Source organism: Gracilinanus agilis, chromosome 1, assembly GCF_016433145.1.
Source record: "Gracilinanus agilis isolate LMUSP501 chromosome 1, AgileGrace, whole genome shotgun sequence".
NCBI classification, from domain to species: Eukaryota; Metazoa; Chordata; class Mammalia; order Didelphimorphia; family Didelphidae; genus Gracilinanus; species Gracilinanus agilis.
Window position 1 is genome coordinate 274266988 of NC_058130.1, and position 21903 is coordinate 274288890.

A 21903-nucleotide genomic window follows, 5' to 3' on the forward strand; every position below is an offset into this window, starting at 1 on the left:
TTCTTTTTAATTTATATCTTAATTTTATGTTATAATTGTATTTACTTTTAATTTATTAAAGGCCAAATCACACTAATTTCATGCAAGCTAAATTAGGTAGCTATAAGTTTGTTTGTTTATTTGTTTGTTTTTCTGAAAGGAGAGTGGGTTGCAGATTTTTATTGTTATTGTTGTTAATCTCCTATGTGCCTCAATAAAGTGATGCCACAATACACAGATAAATATAGGCCTGTTAGAGAGACTGATTATATTTGTCAGATGAATTAAGGGTTTTAATCATCCTAATAAAGGGGAAAAAAAGAAACAATACCTGAAGGAAGAAGGCTTCTGAAAAATATCGGGAAAAAAGTATTCAAATTGTTTAGAAGTCATTCCCATTAGGGAAGTTTATACAGTGCTTGGTTAGAGGTTTTTTTTTCAGTACATTTTTCTGTGTTTCCATGATTCATAATTTTTCCCTCTTCTCTATCCCATCCCAGAGCTGACAAGCAATTCCAATGGGCTATACATGTATCATTGTTCAAAACCTATTTCCATGTTATTCATATCTGCAGGAGAGCAATTTTTTTAACGCCCTAATCATATCCCTATCGCCCTAAGTGATTGATCATATGTTTTTCTTCTGTGTTTCTGTTCCCACAGTTCTTTCTCTGGATGTGGATAGTGTTCTTTCTCATAAGTACCTCAGAATTGTGCTGGATCATTGCATTACTGCTAGTAGAAAAGTCTATTACATTTGATTGTGCCATAACGTATCAATCTCTGTGTACAATGTTCTTCTGGTTTTGCTCCTTTTGCTCAACATCAGTTCCTGGAGGTCTTTCCAGTTCACATAGAAATCCTCCAGTTCATTATTCCTTTTAGCACAAAAGTATTCCATCACTATCAGATACCACAATTTGTTCAGCAATTCCCCAATCGATAAACATCCCCTCATATTTCAATATTTTGCCACAACAAAGAGCCTGACTATAAATATTTTTGTACAAGTCTTTTTCCTTATTATCTCTTTGGGGTACAAAACCAGCAGACGTATGGCTGGATCAAGGGGTAGGCATTCTTTTAAAGCCTTTTGTGCATAGTTCCAAATTGCCCTCCCAAATGGTTGGACCAATTCACAACTCCACCAGGAGTCCCAATTTTGCCACATTTCTTCCAACATTTATCATTTTCTTTGCTGCCATGTTGGCCAGTATGTTAGGTGTAAGGTGGTACCTCAGAGTTGTTTTAATTTGCATTTCTCTAATTAGGAGGGATTTAGAACACTTTTTCATGAGCTTATTGATAGTTTTGATTTCATTATGTGAAAACTGCCTATTCATGTCCCTTGACGATTTGTTGATTGCGGAATGGCTTGATTTTTTTTTTTTGTAAATTTGACTTAGTTTCTTATATATTGTGCAAATTGTACCTTTGTCAGAGAGTTTTGTTATAAAAATGTTCTCCTAGTTTTTTGCTTTTCTTCTAATTTTGCTTGCATTGGTTTTGTTTGTACAAAAACCTTTTTAATTTGATATAATCGAAGTCACTTATTTTATATTTTGCAATGTTCTCTATCTCTTGCTTGGTCTTCCCTTCCCCCAGATCTGACAGGTATACTATTCAATGTTAACATAATTTATTTATGATTACACTCTTTATGTTTAAATCATTTACCCATTTTGAATTTATCTTGGTATAGGGCAGTGATGAGCAACCTTTTGAGCTTGGTGTGTCAAAATTCGCCAAAAAACCAAGCATAACTCAGGTGATGTGTCACTTCAAGAAAATAAACCATGATTTCATGATAAATAACAAAATTGTATAATTGTAATACATAACTGTATTTAATAAACCAAAATAGGTAAATTAATATAGGTAGAATTGTCATCTATAGTGCACAGAGTGTCTACACTATAGTACAGCAAATATTTCATCCTTGGCATGCGGCCCTATACTTCTCTGTATGCAGCTGCATGTCATCAAAAATGGCTTCACGTGTCATAGGTTTGCCATCACTGGTATAAGGTGTAAGATGTTAATCTACAACTAATTTTTCCATACTGTTTTTTAATTTTCCCAGCAGTTTTTGTCAAATAGTGAATTCTTGTCTCAAAAGCTGGGGTTTGGGGGTTTGTCAGACATTAGTTCATTAAGATCATTTACCTTTAATCTATTCCAATCATCCACCCTTCTGTCTCTTATCTAGTACCATATTGTTTTGATGGCCAGTGCTTTATAGTATAGTTTAAGATCTGGTACCACTAGGCTCTCATCCTTCACATTTTTTTTTCATAATTTCCCTTGATATTCATTATCTTTTGTTCTTCTAGATTAACTTTTTTATAATTTTTTATAATTCTATAAATATGTTTTTTGTAGTTTGCTAGGTATGGCACTGAATAAGTAGATTAATTTGGGTAGGATTATAATTGTAATTATATTAGCTCATCCTACCCAGGAGCAATTAATGTTTTTTTTTTTTTTAATTTTAAACCCTTAACTTCTGTGTATTGACTTATAGGTGGAAGATAGGTAAGGGTAGGTAATGGGGGTCAAGTGACTTGCCCAGGGTCACATAGCTGGGAAGTGTCTGAGGCTGGATTTGAACCTAGGACCTCCTGTCTCTAGGCCTGGCTCTCAATCCACTGAGCTACCCAGCTGCCCCCGTAATTAATGTTTTTTAAAATTGTTTTGATCATGTTTTAAATTGTGTGAAAAGTGTTTTGTAGTTGTATTCGTGTAATTCCCATTTTTGTCTTTGGCAGATAGATTCCTAAATATTTTATATTGTCTGGAGTGCTTTTATATGGAGTTTCTCTTTCTAGCTCCTGCTCCTGAGTTTTGTTGGAAATATATAGAAATGCTGATGATTTATGTGGGTTTATCTTGTACTTTACCATTTTGCTAAAGTTGTTAATTATTTCCATTAGTCTTTTAGTTTATTTTCTGGGGTTCTTTAAGTATACCATCATATCATCAGCAAAGAGTGATAATTTAGTTTCCTCACTGTGTACTTTAATCCCTTCAATTTATTTGTCTTCTCCAATTGCTATCACTAGCGTTTCTAGAACAATATTAAATAATAGAGGTGATAATTAGCATCCTTGCTTCACTCCTGATCTTATTGGGAAGGTTTCTAACTTGTCCCCATTGCAGATGATACTTGATGATGATTTTAAATATATATTGTTTATTATTTTGAGGAATGGCCCTTTTATTTCTATACTTTCTAGTGTTTTCAATGGGAATGGGTGTTGTATTTTGTCAAAGGTTTTTTCTGCATCTATTGAGATAATCATGTGGTCTCTATTGGTTTGATTATTGATATGGTCAATTATGTGGATGGTTTTCCTAATATTGAACCATACTTGCATTCCTGGTTTAAATCCCATCTGGTCATAGTGGATAATCCTTGTGATAATTAGGTATAGTCTTTTTGCTAGTTTTTTATTTAAGATTTTTGCATCTTTGTTTATTAAGGAGAATAGACTTTAGTTTTCTTTCTCTGTTTTTGGTCTGCCTGGCTTTGGAATCAACACCATATTTGTGTCATAAAAAGAATTTGGTAGAGTCCCTTCTTTGCTGATTTTGCCAAATAATTTGGGATTAGTTGTTCTTTGAATGTTTGATAGAATTCACTTGTCAATCCATCTGGCCCTGGGGAATTTTTCTTAGGGAGTTCCTTAATGGTTTGCTCAATTTCATTTTCTGAGATGGGATTATTTAAATATTCTATTTCCTCTTTCATTAATCCAGGCAATTTATATTTTTGTAGCTATTCACCCATTTCACCAAGCTTGTCATATTTATTGCCATATAATTGGGCAAAATAGTTCTTAATTATTACCTTAATTCCCTCTTCATTAGAGGTGAGATTGCCCTTTTCATCTTTGATATTGTTAATTTGATTCCCTTCTTTCTTTTTTTATTAGATTAACCAGTACTTTATCTATTTTTTTTTCAAAGTACAATCTATTAGTCTTATTCATTAGTTCAGTAGTTCTTTCACTTTCAGTTTTATTAATTTCTCATTTAATTTTTAGAATTTCCAATTTTGTTTTTATCTGGGCATTTTTAATTTGTTCTTTTTCTAAATTTTTAAGTTGTAAGACCAATATTTTTGATGTCCTCCCACTCTATTTTGTTGTTATGGGCACACAGAGGTATAAATTTCCCCCTGAGTAGGGCTTTGGCTGTATTCCATTGGTTTTGATATGATGTCTCCTCATTTTCTTTAATGAAGTCTTCAATTTTTTCTATGATTTCTTTTTTGACCCACCAGTTTTGAAGAATTATATTATTTAGTTTCTAATTACTTTGAAACCTTGAATCCTTATTGAGTAAAATTTTATCACATTATGATCTGAGATCTGAGAAAGTTGTATTTATTATTTCTGCTTTTCTGCATTTGATCACAACATCTACTACTATTACTACTACTCTGTAGCCCTACTACATGCTCAATGTTTGTATATGTACTGTGTACTGTGGAGAAGACATATTCCTTTTTATTCCTATTTAGTTTTCTTCAGATACCTATTAACTCAATTTTTTCTAACATTTCATTCACTTCTCTTCTTTCTTATTTTTTTTGGTTCAATTTATCTAGTTTCAAAACTTCCCTTCAAAGGGAAAGGTTGAGATCCCCCACTAATATGGTCTGACTAACTATTTCCTCCTTGCACTCCTTTAATTTTTCCTTTCGACATCTAGATGCTGTGCCATTTGGTGCATAAATGTTTAGTAATGATATTACTTCATTGTTTATAGACCCTTTAACAGAATGTAATTTCCTTCCTTATTTATTTTAATCAGATCAATGTCTACTTTAGCTTTGTCTGATAGAATGATTACTTCTCTTTTTTTTTACTTACATGACACATAACAAATTCTGTTCTAACCTTTTACCTTTAATTTGTGTGTGTCACCCTGCCTCAAATGTATTTCTTGTAAACAACATATAGTAGGATTCTGTTTTTTAATCCACTCTGCTAACTGCTTCCATTTAATGGGTAAGTTCATCCCATTTACATTCAATGTTATGATTACCGTGTATTTACCTTCATCATATTATCCCCTTTAAATCATTCTCTATTCCCTTTCTCTCTGTTACTCCTCACCAGTGTTTTGCTTTTTGTCACTCCTCTACTTCCTCCTCTCTCCAGTTACCTCCCTCTTCCTTTGTCTTATTCCCCTTCAACTTGTCTGTGGGGTAAGATAGAATTTTATACCCCCATAAGTATACTTGTTTTACCCTCTCTGAGTCCTTTACAATGAAAGTAAAGTTTAAGCATTGCCTGTCACCACCCTTATCCTCACCTCTCTATCATGATTTTTCACATATCTTTATGTTATATAACTTACCCCATTCTCTCTCTCCCTTCCCTTTTCTCTCAGTGCAATCCTCTAAGCACTTGATTGATTTTTTACATAAGACTCCTATGCATACCTGTCATATCATACATACATATCATTCCATATCATCCCATTTATATATACATCATGTCATCATAATCACCTTACTTCACTGTCTTTCTGAGTAAATTCCTTCTATCTTCTCAACTACTAAGAGTAATTTTTGAGAATTACTGAAATTCTCTTTCCATGTAGACATATAAACATTTTGACCTTAATCAGTCCCTTAAATTTTCTTTTTTTTCTTTATTTACCTTTTTGGGCTCTTGAGTCTCATATTTGGACTTTAGTTTTTTTGTTTAGGTCTGGCTTATTCCTCAGGAATGCTTGGAAATCTTCTATCTTATTGAATGTCCATTTTCCCCCTGAAAGAATATACTAAGTTTTGCTGGATAGGTGACTTTGGGTTGTAACCCCAAATCTTTGGCTTCCTGAATATCACATTCCATGCCTTTCAGTCCATTAATGTAGAAGCTGCTAGGTCTTGCATGATCCTGATTGTAGCTATTTCACTGGTTTCTTTCTGGTTGTTTTAAGTATTTTCTCCTTGCCTTGGTGGCTTTTGAATTTAGATATTATATTCCAGGAAGTTGTCATTTGAGTATTTCTTTCTGAAGATAATCTGTGAATTGTTTCAATTTTGATTTTATTTTCTTATTCAAGGATTTCTGGAGAGTTATCTTTGATAATTTCTTGTAACATGATATCCAAGGTTTTTCTTCTTGATCATGGCTTTCAAGTAGTGCAATCATTCTCGAATTATCTCTCCTAGATCTATTTTCTAGGTCAGTTGTTTTTTTTAATGAGATATTTCATGTTTTCCTCTATTTTTTTCATTCCTTTGATTCTGCTTTATTATTTCTTGATTTCATGAAGTCATTAATTTCTAGATGGTCATTTTTGATTTTTAAGATCTGATTTTACTCTGTCAGTTTTTGATTCTCCTTTTTTACAATTGGCCCATTTTTTCTTGCATCACTTTCATGTCTCTTTCCCACTTTTCCTCTGACTCTCTTAATTGGCTTTTAAAGACCTTTTTGAGTTCTTCTAGTTCTTTTGAGTTTTTCTAGAATCTGTGTCCAATCCATATTTTTCTTTTGGACTTTGGTTGTGTTTCCTGTGCTTTCACTGTCCTCTTCTATGTCTGTACCCTGCTGTTTGTCTTTATAAAAAACCTTTACAGTTAGGTGATTTTTGTTGTTTGCTCATTTATCCTATCTAATTTTAGGTAGGCTTGGGGTTATGATATGGTTGTCTAAGGGCTGAGAGCTCTGAGAGCCCCTACCCCATGCTGATTCAATTGGCCCTTGTGATGCTGATAGCTTAAAGACTTGCCTCAGGTTTAGGTGTAAGCTTTTGATCTCACTCTGTTCTTGATCAGGTCAGGGACTGATCAAATTGTAGCCTGAGGCTTAGTCTTAAGTTTTTGGTTTCACTGTGTATTTGATCCAATCAGAAACATCCTTGATTGTTCTCTCTTATAGCTTTTCCCTGAGCTTTAGGCAAAAAAAATCAGTATTTAGTATTTAGTAGTATTATCCACCCCAAAGTGTGAATTAAGTCCTTGTCCCAAAACAAGACTACTATTCTCTGGGCTAGGGTTCTGGACTTCTCTACTGGTTTGAAATTTGAAGGGGTTTTGATTGGCTTTTACCTCTATTTGCTCAGGCAGAGTCTCTGGGTCTGGAAGTTGACTTGGGCATAGATTCCTGAACCTCAGACAGCAGATATGTTGGGGGGGGCGGATTGTGACTTCTTCTTGGCTTGCTTTACCCTCCTTGCTACTGTTTCTTGCTGGGTCTTCTCTCTTCTCACATAAATGTTCACTGCCTACCTTTTAGGTTTCTCTATTCTTGAAAGTTGTTTCCCTTTGTCTCCTTTTGGCTCTTTCACTCCTATATTCATTTTGTGGTGATATTTTAATTTTGTTTGGGGAGGATTCTCATGGTGGCATAGAGCAGCTAAGAATTACTGTACCATCTTGGATCCTAGAGTTGCTTTTACAGGAAACCATAAAGAAGAATAAAAAAATGAAAATCTTAAACCCCTTTTCCTTATTAAAGAGAAGATGAAAAGAAATAAAATTTTCACTATTTTAGGGATAGGAATTTGGCTCCATTTAATAGGTTAAAAGTTTAACAGATAACAACCATTAAAGACTGTTTTTTTGGAGTTAAAGTGCTACATGAGTTTGTAACTAACCTATCAAATTCCAAAGCCAGTATATTTAAGAAAAATGGTTTCAGGTAGTTTGTTTCAAGGTCTAAGAGCTTAGACAAACCTAAATTGTTTATATAGATTATAAAATGCTCTATGGATGAACAGCTCAGTTTGCTAAATGGCCAGCATATGTTTCCTTCTGGTATTCTGTGATTCTTCATATTTTTTGGTAAGTTTTAGACACTAAATCTTTGTATTAAAAGATGTGAATTACAGGTGGCTATAAAGAAACCCAGCTGCTCTCAGTAATAGTTCTATGGATAGTGGATATTTGTTGCTTTAATCACATAGAATGAGTTGTCATCAGACCAGGTGAACTAGCTATTCTTCTCCTTATGACAGGCTATTGAGTTGATGAAGACTGCGAGATATATGGAAAACATTTCTTTTTATTATTTAGGGAGTGGTGACTGCCACACTAAAGTTCTTTGTCTGAAAAGGACCACATTTTGTGCATAACTTTAATGTAACCAACATTTTCCAGGACTATATTCTTATCCAATGAGCTTTTTATGAGTTTCTCCATAGAATATCACAGCATAAAAATTCAGTCTATCAGGTACTTTGCCTCCTTAGCAATATACACTAAAAGGTATAAACAATTTTAGCCTATTGCCAGTCAGACCTCTTATTTAGCCCACTTCTCTATGTCTATAGAATCATAGAGCTAAAGCTGCAAGGGATCCCAGAAGTCATATTATCCCAACTTCTCATTTAACAGATGAAAAAAAATGAGGTCCATGGAATTTAGATGACTTGCCCAAAGTTGAGCAAACTGTAGAAATAGAATTCGAACTCATCTAACCTTTTCTTACTCATACCTACACACATACACTCATGCACACACACATACATTTGTTTGTGTGTATTTCTATATTTGTATGATAAATCTTTTCCCCTGCATTCCCCATTCTCCATTCAAATAAAATTTAAATTAAAAAACAAAAGGAGGATAGGATAGTTTCCTTTCATACCTTCATAGGGTAGTTCAGCAATGACTTTAGACCACTAAGAACCTGATTGGCCTACAATTAAATGTCACAAGTATAGGTTAGCTATTTTCAAAAGGATAATCTATATTTTAGGTTAAAAGTTAGGACCTCAGGAATTTTTATATCTCCTAATGAAGTATTTATTTTACAATAGGTTAGTTTTGCAAAGAAGTTTTTCCTAATAGAAGGACTTATCCAGAGATTTCTGCAAGCAACCTGGACCACTGTAATTGTAGCTATTGATCTTGTTATTGATTTTGGCGAGTTGATATCAGTTGGTATTGATACTACTGCAGCTGTTAGGGCCTAGCTGGTTCTGTCATTAGATGAAACTGGTAGGAGACAAACTAATATAAAACCTATTTATTTAAACTATAAGAAGAAGCAGGGACAGGATACAGGATTTAGAAAAAGATTAGGCTAGGAGTTGTCAAATTTATTTTATCCCTAAACTAATCGATACTAAAGAAAACTCAGATCCCCTCTGTCCTGCAAAGGACTGTTTCTTGCCTGATGAAAATCAGGCCTAACTTAACTCCCTTACTATCTTTTAAATATATCTAACTTACTAAGCCAATTGTTCTTTTTCTAAAACTCCTTTTTATATACTATATTTACAGTTTGACTATATCTGTGTATCTGTCCAGCCTCAACTCCTGACAGGTTATACAAATGCAGCTCTCTGTTGTTCTCCACTGACCTTGTGGTGTTTCAAGGAGCAGCTTCACCACTCTCTCCCCTTAGTTGAAATGCTCTCAAAATCTTTTCAGATATAAGATATTTACCAAAGGTTATCCACCACCAAATCTTCCAAGATTGTTCAGAGGCAATACCCTAGACATCCACTCTTCACAAGCAAGATCCAGAGTGAGTTAATTTTCCCACCTGCTCTTTCCTAGGGATTGCTGGGAATTCTTTACCCATGACCTACTGAAAATTCTTCTCCTTGGCTTAAAGGAGTCCAGGTAACATGTAAAACTATTGCTCTAGCCTATTCCTTACTTCTAACTATCCAGAATACCTAATTACTAGCTAATTAACAAATTAATCATTACACCACACAAACCAGGAAGTCCAGACAGACAAGATCCATTAAGATGAAGATGAAGATAAAAGAAGAATCAGCTAAAGTTTTATTAATGTTATTAATTGCTATTGTAATCAGAATAGATATATAATCACTTGTGTAACACTTTTTATATCAACCAATCTGATAAAATATTGTCAAGTATATCAAACTGCTTATTTTTAAGTATTAGCACATAATATAATTATGACTTTTCAAGTGCAGGTTATGATTTTTATATCACTATTTCTGCTTTTAGAGATCATGTACTAGAACTGACTTTTGAGTTGCAGATCATTCAGCTATCTGAAAAGCTGCAATGTGATTATCAATATATTCAAATTTTTCTCATTACCTGTTTCATATAATACTTGTGACATAAAATTTACCTGGATTCAAGCTCACCTACTGATTTTGTAGGGACTAACCAATATAGCAATTAATGTGGATGATTTGCAAAACATCGTTAGCCATATAGATGAAAGTATTCATCAAGATTTGTCACCCTCCCATATTGCTATTGATATACATGATTGGGCTCAGCAGACATGCAGACTGATACCTAGAGCAATGCAAAACCTCCTTTCTCTTGTTCTCTTAGTTGTGATGGGTATCCTTCTCTATGTTTCTTCCCTATTCTGATTCACTCTGTATACCAACCCATGTACAGGACTTACAGACAGAGGAAGTAAGGGATGCAGAGAATGATAAAGGATAATTTTTCCCTTTTTGACATGCTCCTCTCACATGCCATGTGCAGTGTTTTTAAATTTAAAAGGGGGAGATGTAGAGATGTAGAGAACATAAAGAATTGAGTCCTCTTTGCTCTGTTCCCCTCCCCTCTGGCATTCTTGATCAAGGTTAGACAAGGAGTACAAGCTCAGGGAAGAGAAAATTTTCAGACATGGAGGATGATCTAAACAAGGCCATTGCTCCAGATGTCTAATATGTCCACTACTGGTAGAAAACAAGGAGTTCCCAGAACTTTAAGAAAATAACATTTCCAAGAATCTATTTTGGTGACTGGCTAGTTTCTGATGCTAGGGGTGGGCTTGACTTTCCCATGGGTAAAAACTATAATTGTACTTCTGTACCTATTGTTAGTGAGTAGTTGGGTAGTATGTGGATTAAAGCTTGGGTTGCTAACCATCAAGGAGACTGAGTGCTGTTCATTTCCCATTTCCCTGTATCATCACCTCTGTTCTTCTTCAAGAGAGAAGATGAATCCTCAATGGCCCTTCTGACTGATTCTAATTCCCCTTTTCTCACAACACATAGTCATAGCTTAGTTATATTCAGCAAATATACACAATAGTTAAAAGTACAGAGGGAATGCTAGAGTTTTTTATGACTGTATGAAAAATTATTATTCAAAATATCATACCAATGCAATAGTATCAAAAAACATTTTATATGAAACATGACATTTTCCAGGGAAACAGGTTTTAGATTTTTATTATTCTGTCTAGACTTAAATTTATTATTGCCACTCCTGAATAGAATACAGCATGCCTTAAAAAAAATCAAAGAATATGCAATGTTAAAATATCCTGTTAATCACTTGTATATGAATGAATGATATTGTGGTTCCAGATGAAAAATAGCAAATAGTTACTTGAACAAAGAAATTTTCTCCAACATCAACTCCTTTGGACTCAATAAATGAATATGCGTGTGTGCTTACACATACACAAATATATACATACATACATATATACACTTATATAATATGTCTTTTTGTATCAAGAATAAATAGTTACCAAAAACTTTCAGCTTGAATCTAGAGATTGAATTTAACCAATATAGGAAGGTGACACAATTCGAAATTAAAATGTATTTCATGGTCAACAACCAAATAAATTTGACATCCCCTGTGTCAAAAAGATGCATCAAATCAATGGCTAGATAATGGAGATTTGTTTATAGATATGGAGGAGTTTATTATAGTGGCTCAAAATCAGGTCATTAACAACAGAAATTAAAGAAGCACTACTTTAAAGGAGCACTCATCAGTAAAGTTATTCAAAGAAATTATAGGAATTGTACAATATATTGTGTGGATCGCACAATTTAGTATCTACTAAATGCCTAGAAAGGTATGACCTAATAACTATAATTATCCATTACAATCTTTCTATAAATTAACCAATGAATAATCCTCATAACTCAAAATATCATTGAGGATTCAACATTCAAATTGTCCTGGAACTTGGGTTTTATCAGAGGCAAAATTTTTGCCCACAACTATTCAGATATATTATTGATCCATAAAATTGAAGGACAGCTTAATCAATGTTATTATATTAAATACTCATGGTATCTGAGCTGCATAGAATTTTTAAAAAGCTATCACAATATAGATAACTACCAGAAGAATTAAAAATCATGTGGTTTTAAAACTGATGGGGTCCATATAATCTCATCTTTCTGTCTTCTGCTGGCATTGTTCTAAAGATGCTTTTGGTGATTCTAGAGAAAACAAACTTGCCTTCTGATACTTTTTATCCAATTACAGAAAAGCAGTTATTCTGTGAACAAATGCAATAGTCCACAGAACATTAGATAGCAAAGAACAATTGTAAAATAGTGATTTTCCTTGGGACTCTTCGAACTCCAGCAAAAAAGATGAGCATGACATTAATAATTTTTCAAAGTACTTTAATACTTATTGATTGAGCATCTTTTACATAAACTTTCTTCTTTGCTAATATTCCTTATTCATACAAATAATTTTCAGATATTTAAAAATAAGTTATTTCATATTTTTCAAAGTTCTTCATGAGGTAGATGACAATTATAATAAATATCCAATTGTTAATATTCAATTTTACAAACAGGGAAATTGATGCACAATTTCAGAGTGGAATGGTAGTTAAGTGTGAAGGAGGCACCAAAAAGCCTAATTCTTTGCTTTGTCTTGCATACCACTACCCTTATTCTGTTCATTCATTTGTATATTTATTTGTTTAGAAACTGGATCTTCCGAAATGGATACTGTTGATAGACTGCTGAGTCTAGACTTTAAACCTGACTTTAAACTTGGCTTCAGACTGTTTGACAGTGGACAATCACTTAAGCTCTGTTTGCCTCAGTTTCCTCAGATACAAAATGAAGCTAATAACACCTAACTTATTCTTTGTGAGGTTATTGTGAGAAATCAAGTGAGATAATATTTGTCAAAATGCTTAGCACAGTGGCTGGTAGCACTACATAAATGCTTGTTTTCTTCTATTCCCTATCCCCATTCTCTATTCCCCTATTGCATCTCACCAAGACTGGAAGTACAGTGGCTACTTATTGTCCCAAGCCTACTGCTGACCTAGACAGATGCTTTGACTTACTTCATTTATGGTCTATATCAAATCTTCCCTTTTTAGGTAGCCGCATGGTCCCATTATTCCAAGGATTTACCATCTAGTTCTTGACTAATGTGGGTACCCAATCATCTCTAATCCTACTCTGGGTAGGAACTCCTCAGTTTAATGTGATCCACCAGGCTCAGCCTCCTTAGATAGCAGGGATTTGAGGCAGGCATCATGTTCTTACTTTAGCTCTCAGTGACAAATTTTGCTCACTTTCTTGGCCTCTGTTTGAGTACTCCAATGCTGATTGTTTAAATATGCTATACTTGGTAGATTCACTTTAATTAGAATAATTTCATCACATACTTTGGTCTGTCTGCTGGCTGAAGTACATGAGAGTCTGTAATGAGATGATTGTCCAAATGTTTATTTCTATATTCCTTCCTTACCCTCAGAGGAGTATTTATACTCAGAAGGGGGGCTTCACCAAAAATCTTTGATGAGGGAAAACTAATCAGAGAAACACTGAGAAGAAATGTGATTTTTAAAACAAAAGGCTTTCAGTGCCTCTCACTACTTCCCCACATTTGATAGCCTTTCAATGAATTTCAGACAGCTGCAAGTGGCTCCAGTAGCTGCATTGTATTTTTGTGACTTCAGTGGGTGGATTTCCATGTGTTTCTATCTATGAAATGTATGCCTGCTCCTTGCACAAATGAAGGCTGCAATTCTATTTTGGAATCTTAGTGATACCAAAAACTTCTCTTAAATCTGGCTTTGTATTTTACGAGGTAGGAAAAAACTGCAGATGGATTGCAGCTTCATCTTATCTCTGACGTTTTATATGGTAGAGTTATATTATTCATTAAATTAAAAGTATGTAATCCGAGTTTGGTTTCATGAAAATGCCTAACAAAAATGACATTGTGTTCTTAAGAGATAGGATGGGAGTTAAAAACAAACTTTCAAACAATCAAAAATTAACTTAGACTGAAACTATTAATCTTGGTTGGCTGTATTAAATTACTTGTTTCATAAACATCTGCATCATTTTTTTTTGCTTTTTAGTCACTTCAAAATAATCCAAATAAATAAAACATCAAATTTCTTGTAAAAGTTTTAAGACTTTAGAATGAATCTTCTTAAGAAGGGGCAGTCAATTTAAGCACATTTTCAAGTTGTAAGTAGTTTGAAGTCTACTTTATTACCTTTGAACCTGAATTAATGAAAACAGATTCTCACTAGAAATTGAGACCTGGGTTCTAATCTGTGATAATTAGATTAAATCCACACTGCCCATCTTTAGATTTAATCACCAAAGGTGAGAGCACCTTCCAATTCTGGGAGGTCCTGACCCAAGTGTGCTAGAGTGAGTACCGAATCAGAATCAACCGACCACCCCTATGCTTTCTGTGAGAAAGTATCTATTGTGATTGGACAGGCAGGCTAGGGGAAGGCACTGGAAGTGACGCATATGTGACCCCTTTAAAAAGAGGGAGTTGAGTGAGTGAGGTGGCTTCTGGTTTGGTGAAGGGGACCTGAGGGAGCTTTGCTGGTTCATGACAGAGACTGTTCCACGTGGTGAGTTTAAAGACTGAATCTTCCTAAACTTCTATTAAGAAACTTCTTTTTATAGACTCTATGAATGAAGTTTGCTCCATTCACCTCCGGGACTCAGGCCCTTTAACCCTCCGCTGAGGGTTAAGATCTACCTGGAATAATTAGTGAGATAGATTCTTATTTTCTTCCTCTCTCTCTTCTCTCATGTAAATAAACTTCCATAAAAGTCCATTTTGATTTGATATTATTCTTAATTGAGGATTGATAATACTTAAATCCTCTGGCGACCATCTTTAATATATTGAACCCATAAAACCCCCTTTTCACCCTTACAAATCCAAACACTATCAATAACTATTTCTCAGATGTAGGGGGAAAAAATCACCTAACTTTTCAAAGTTTCACTTTCCCAAACTATAAAATGAGTGGTTGGACTTCATTATTGTTGAGGTCTTTTTCAGATGAATGGCATGTCATTTATGCTCCAGAGTATCTATTTATTTTCTATTTTAAAAAAAATCATCATTTGGAGTTAACTAAACTCCCATTTCCTCTAGGAGATTTTAAGAAGGTTTGATTTTGTATGACATATAATGTGTGAAGACTTTCTTCCCCTGTCTCTTCAAAGAAAAAAAGACTGGAGAAGAATTATAAGCAAAACAGAAAAAAAAAATAAAAGTGTAGCTTTATGATTTAAAAAAAAAATTTAAATGTTTATTCTGATCTTAAATATACAAGTAAAACACACAACAAGCACCACAAATAAAAAGGTGTTTTTCCATATACATAGTAGAACAGAAAATAAATATTGAGTAGGAAATTGTAGATTTGTATTAGGTAGTTCTCTTTTAAGATATTAAATAAATTTAGCATATAATTTTTAAACTTGCCATAATTGTGATTCTGAAAAGTTCTCTTCTATTTTTCTAAAAAACTGGTCCAAAAATGTTCTTTACATACTCTCTCTTCTTTTTTTTCTTCCTTCCTTCTTTCTATCCTTCCCTAATCCCTTCCTCCATGTTTCTTTCTCTTTTTCTTCTTTCTCTAACTTTTTCTCCCTTTTTCTCCACTCACTCCCACTGGGAGAAAAAAAATCCTTAAAACAAATATGTAAAAAAACCCCACAAAATTAATTCTCATTTTGGCCATTTTTGCAGACTGTTATTCTGCATATTGAGTCTTTCTTATTATCTCTCTGTAAATAGGTAGGAAGTAGGTTTTATCTTTCAGACTTTTTATGTCTTTTTTTTTAAAACCTCACCTTCAATCTTAGAATCAATATTAAGTGTTGATTCCAAGGCAGAAGAGCAGTGAGAACTAGGCAAAAGGATTTAGGTGACTTGCCTAGGGTTCCACATGTAAGCATGTGTCAAATTTGAACCCAGGACCTTCCATCTCTATCTACTAAGTCATCTAGCAGCCACTTTAGTCTATCAAAATTATTCTTACTGTATAAATAGTTTTACTATTTCTGTTCAATTTACTATTCATGTATCAGTTAAGAGAAATCTTAAGTGTCTGTGCATCTGAACTTTTCATAGTTTCATAAGTCATAACACTATTCATTTGTAATCACATTAGATATTATATGAAGTAATTTCCTAATTTTGTGAGCATCTTCTCAGTTTCTAATCCTTTACTACCAAAAAAAGGTCTGTTATAAAAAATGAGTGGATACATGTTATACCCACAATCATATCACTAAATCAAATTGTAGGCACAGTTTAATAACTTTTAGGGTATAACTAATTCTAAATTTCTTTCTAGAATTGTTAAATAAATCCATAACTCCATTAAAAGTGCATTTGTGTGCCTGTTTTAACTCAGCACACTTTCCCCCCATGTTTTCTCATCTTATAGGTATGGCATAGAATATAAGCTTTGTTTTAATTTGAATTTTCTAATTATAATTTGTAGCTACTTTATGCCTTAAAATTCAATTTTATTTTATTTTCAGTTCTAAATTCTCTCCTTCCCTTTAGTTTCTTCTCCATTCATTACAAAGGCAAGAAACATAATACATATGAAGTCATACAAAACATATTTCTGCATTAGTCATGTTATTTGGAACATTTTTTCATATGGCTATTAATAGCTTAGATTCCCACAAAAGTTAACTATTTTAATGATGAGAGCAGACTCTGATGCTACTAACAAATCCTCCACTCACCCTAATGGTCTACATAGAACATCCCGAAGTAGAAGTAGTAGAGTACACATCCTACTTACTATGATTACCAGTCAATTACCTTCCATTTCTCAACTTCACTTCTCTTTCCCCACTGTCATTTTTGATAAATGAATGTGAGGATGTGTTTGATGGGGCAAATAGATTTGCTCAGACCTTAGATCCAGGCCCTCATCCTACTGGCCAAACCTATCTTTTAATGAATGTCCTATATTTCAGTGAAAATCAATTATCTGATCTTGGTACAATGAAAAAACATTACAGAAGAAAGCACTAATCTGGAAACCTGTATACAACATTTTTAGACAATATAGAATAATTTAGTACTTTAAAAACTCACTAAGAATCTATTTAAAATAGGTATTATTCTACATTGATAGAAGAAATAACCTTACTAATAATTTCCTATACTATTAAAATCATAGGTCTAGTCAAATAAGTAGCAAAGAGACAATGCATATAAAAACAAATCTAAACAACATTTACTAAGTAGCCACATTTCCTTCCACTGTTCTCCTAGGTCCTCAAAGTCTGGAGGCATTGAATTGATTTAAACTCAGGATTTCTAGGGCACTTTAAGTTTTCTTTTGAACAAAGAAATGTAACACAAACTTGCAAAAGAGTTTTGATTCATGCCTCCTTCAGTCCTTGTCACTGGATGCAGACACAAAAGCTATGGAGTTGGGGAAATCTCTGCTCTCTGCTCGCAAATGTCTGGGGAATGTGGAACACAGCCAGGTGGAAAGTAGAACTCTGGAAGATTGACTCTTCTTTCTGATTACTGACAAAGACCCTTGACCTCATCTGAGAACCTTCACTTACCTAACTGAGTGGAATTAACAGCCAGCCTCAGTGAGGATCTTTAAAACTATGAATATCCTGTTGCCCCCTCCAGAACTCCTATAGTCCCATTAAATCAGGCAAAAAGGACAGAATAAGAGGGTTCTTGTGATAACCACAGATGATACAAAAGTATCTATCAATCAATCTATCATTTATCTATACATTTATCATCTATCTATAAATCTATCTATCTATCTATCTATCTATCTATCTATCTATCTATCTATCTNACATTTATCATCTATCTATCTATCTATCTATCTATCTATCTATCTATCTATCTATCTTATCTATCTGTCTATCTATCTTTTCTTTATTAGGCTGTTCCTTATATAGTGCTTATCCTTGAAGCAAACTCTTAGATTTCTGTATGTCAAAATAAATAATTCTATTGAAATTCTAGAACAACAAATGACTTGAAAAAGTGAAACAAAACTATTATTAATATCAATTGGAAGATAATTCTACAACATAAGGAAGGATAAGACCAAAACTCTATTTTTAAACTTAGAAACTCTGGGGGAAGTGAGGATTGTGATGAGAAAGAGAGATAGCTCCACTACAGATCAATGATATCCATTTTTAACTTGAGCCTGGATAAGAAACACTTCTAGACTTGAATGAGAATGACCTGCTCAGGTCTACTCAAGATTCAGAGAATACTTCCCTTCCTAATCCCTAGGTATGAAAACAGCACTCCTAGAAATCAGTTACTTGTTTGTGAGGTGGCCAGTGGTAGGTAGAGGACAGTGAGTTACAATGAGCTCTCTCCTAAGTGCATATTTGAGACCCTGGATCCAAATCTTTACATTCTTTTTTAAAATTGCATTATCAGACATATAATATGATTATAATTAATGATTTTAACGGACTGTAATTAATGGATTAATGGTAATTAGCAGAGGTGGGAGATGATAAATTTGTCATCTCATTTGTGTAAGAAACTCTGAGAAAGGAAACCTTTTCCAGGGATTCAGGTTAGTACCTGGTCTGTAATTTACAGACTTAGACAACTGTATGTTTCCCCAAAAGTTTGAGTGACTTGCCCAGTCACATGGCACATATGTTTTAATGGCTGAATGGGAAGGAACATTTTCCTGACATCCAGATCAGTTTCTAATCTCCTATGTCATAGTTAATGTTAGCTAATAAAAAATAATATATACTGATTATGTTTACTTATACATACATGTGTATATGTATATATGCATGTTATAGATTTATGTGTACATGTAAGTGTATGCATAGTAGAAACCAGAGATACTATTTCCAGTCCTTTTCTTTTTTCTAGGATCTGTTATCTATCTATTATCTATAAACCCAGTTTGCCCTGGGTTCATTTCTTTAAAGGTTTTCTGTCTTCTCAGTAAAGGAACTGGTTTGTTAGTGCTTTAATTCTTACCTCTCCTCAGATTTCTGAGGAAAGAAAAATCTATTTTGGCTTTAGGCTAAGATGTTTTCCCTTGCAATGGGGTGGGGAGAAGTAAAAAAGGTGGCCTTTTTACTACTTTACTGGGATAGAACGAGCATGTTTGAATATCATAGAACAATGATGGGCAACCTTTTGAGCTTGGTGTGTCAAAATTCACCAAAAAATCCAGCATAACTTGGGTGGTGTGTCACTTTGAGAAAAAAACCATAATTTCACAATATTTATAATTTAAATAACAAAAATATATAATTGTAATATATAACTGAATTTAATAAACCAAAATAGATAAATTAATATGGGTAGAATTGTCATCTATTGTGCACAGTATCTACACTACACTACAACCAATGTTTCATCCTAGGCATGCGGCCCCATACTTCTCTGTATGCAGCCGCATGTTGCCGCATGTCATCAAAATGGCTACACGTCAGTGCTGACATGCATATTATAGCATCACCATCATAGAGAAAAGGAAATGCTAAGCAGTAGTTGTTCAGTTGTTTCAATGACTTCATTTGAGATTTTCTTGGCAAAAACTCTGGAGTGGTTTGTCATTTCCTTTTCTAGCTCATAGTATAGGTGAGAAAATTGAGGAACATGAGATTAAGTGATGTGCCCAGGGTTGCACAGCTATTAAGTGTCTGAGGCTGGATCAGGTTTTTCACTTCAGGCCCAGCATCATAGAATTATTTCAATCAGTGGAGAAGCCAATGTTAGAGACTTTTTCAAACAGGAACAACGGGTCAGCTCCTTAGCTATTCTGCATTTCACCTCTACTGAATAAAGCCTGATCAACATGAAGTATTGTTGGGTTTTTCTTTGTGCTCTTCCTTTCTATAAGCAACTCCTCTCTCAGCCAGTTTGCTGCTATCTCTGCTTCTATTATTTCTGCCACAACTACTTTGATAGCAGATACCCTATTGCAAGGGTGGTCATAAGAGGAAAGAGATCTCATGAAATTCTGCACCCATGGCAAGAAGACAAAAAAGGAAGTGGCTGCAATCTAGACACAAACTTGTTTAAGGGTATGTGAACTCACAGAGTTAGGGCACTATTAGGAAGGGATTCTCTCTGCCAACAATCTGAAGTTCAGAAAGTCATCCTCACTCCCGAAGATCAGAATGAATAAGAAGCCTGAGAGGATGACCCCTTAATATATTCACATAATTCTGGCTCAGTAGTCAATTAAAATAGTCTTTAAAAATGACAAAAAGCAGTCAGAGGACAATTGTAACTAATCTGAAGTATAGAGATCATCATCATATCCTCCGTGAGGTAACACACACACACACACACACACACACACAGATGTATGGGTGTTCAAGGACTAGTTATGCCTCTGGAGTGAGGGCTTGCTAAGCCCTTTTTAGGGCTGCTTATATATGTGGCACTCAACTCTCACCTGTGGATTCAAGCTCCTATAGCATGTATACCATCTCAGCATACGGGCTAAAGCATGTTGAGGGTACTGGATGGGCTATGAACCCTTTGAGGAAGGATATCTATCCCAAGCTCATGAAGACATCCATGGTGGAATGGATGGATGAGAACAATTTTTTTTTTAATGGCCATGAAGGCAGCTAGGGAGCGTTTAGAGCTTCATCAGACATGGAAGATGCCAAAGCCATCCAGTGCATGCAAGGCCATCAACCATCATCCTGACTTTTATCATGTCACTGAACTTAAATGATTCTGGTAGAAAGAGTGAGGCTGATGACTTTGTGCAACACTATCTCACTTTAATCCAATTTGTACTCAAATCAAGACTTTACCCTGGGATGACATTAGTCCTCTTTGAAGACCAAGGACAAATATCAACAATACACACATATGTTTATAATAGGTGCACATATACATATATGCTGTGTGGGTATATGTGCATTTACATATGTATCTGTATCCATATACATGTGTGTATACATTAAAGGATATATGGAATGAACAAACTATTTAGAACTTAAAGGAGCCCCAGAGGTTAACAAGTAAAGAATCCTATAGATATTGAGTTGCTCAGTCATACAGGTAATATATAGAAGAATTGATGTTTTTTCCAGGATCTTCTCCTGACTTTCTGGACTTAATTTTCCACCATTCCCCAGAAGCTTTGTCACCCTAGAACCATTTTGGTGAACCTATGGCATGCGTGCTCGAGGGGGCTACTTCCCTCCCCCTCTCCACCACTCCAGAGAGCATTTCTCACATCACCCACTCCCCTCTGCCCCACAGCCCAATGGGAGCACTTCCTCCCTCCCCTGTCTGAGATAAGGAGGCAGCTCACATGTGGTGTGAGGGTGCAGTTTGGTCACTCAGTCTCTAAAAGGTTTGTCATCACTTGGCTTAGAAGATCTTTCTACCATTTCAGTTAGTTCCTCTGATTCATCAGTTCCTACTAGAACCTTCATTTTTAAGGTGAATGCCCAGGATAGTCATGATCACTCTGCCATTTCTCTTTAGTTCTACTCCTGACTCTGGACTGCTTTTTCCACTATGGGCTTGAATGGGTATCTTCTCCATACATTTATCTCCAACGCCCCTTTACTCTCTCTGCTTATTTTCTTTCATGTGTTATTTTTCCCCACTAGAGTGTAAGCTACTTGAGATCTGGGACTGTCTTTCTTTTTATTTATATTTATATTCTCAGTACTTATCACAGTTCCTGGCATAATACAAAGTGTTTACTAAATGTTCACTGACTTGAGATTTGATTGAGCTACAAATCTAGATTTTTCTCCAGTATTCCAGTCAATGGAGACCAGAGTGGTACAGATCTCCAGCTTTGAATCATACTACCCAGGCTAGATGTGGTTTTTTCCTATTTGTCCACAGAACACATTGTTTTATTTCCCCAAAGGACAGAATCAGATTTAAGCCTAAAAATGTGTAGTAGAAAACAAATGAATATA